Below are 791 nucleotides of genomic sequence, written 5' to 3' on the forward strand. Positions count from 1 at the left end.
ATTTATCTCTCAAACACCTGTTCATTATTTATCTGAAACACCTGTTCATCATTTATCTCTGAAACACCTGTTCATCATTTATCTCTGAAACGCCTGTTCATCATTTATCTCTGAAACGCCTGTTCATCATTTATCTGAAACACCTGTTCATCATTTATCTCTCAAACACCTGTTCATCATTTATCTCTCAAACACCTGTTCATTATTTATCTGAAACACCTGTTCATCATTTATCTCTGAAACACCTGTTCATCATTTATCTCTGAAACACCTGTTCATCATTTATCTGAAACACCTGTTCATCATTTATCTCTCAAACACCTGTTCATCATTTATCTCTCAAACACCTGTTCGTCGCTTATCTCTCAAACACCTGTTCGTCGCTTATCTCTCAAACACCTGTTTATCGTTTATCTCTCAAACACCTGTTTGTCACTTAAATCTCAAACACCTGTTCATCGCTTATCTCTCAAACACCTGTTCGTCGCATATCTCTCAAACACCTGTTCGTCGCTTATCTCTCAAACACCTGTTCGTCGCTTATCTCTCAAACACCTGTTCGTCGCTTATCTCTCAAACACCTGTTCAATATTTATCTCTGAAACACCTGTTCATCATTTATCTCTGAAACACCTGTTCAATATTTATCTCTGAAACACCTGTTCATCATTTATCTCTCAAACACCTGTTCGTCATTTATCTCTCAAACACCTGTTTATCATTTATCTCTCAAACACCTGTTTATCATTTATCTCTCAAACACCTGTTTATCATTTATCTCTCAAACACCT

The sequence above is a fragment of the Austrofundulus limnaeus genome, unplaced genomic scaffold (genome assembly GCF_001266775.1).
Source record: "Austrofundulus limnaeus strain Quisiro unplaced genomic scaffold, Austrofundulus_limnaeus-1.0 Scaffold513, whole genome shotgun sequence".
Classification (NCBI taxonomy): Eukaryota; Metazoa; Chordata; class Actinopteri; order Cyprinodontiformes; family Rivulidae; genus Austrofundulus; species Austrofundulus limnaeus.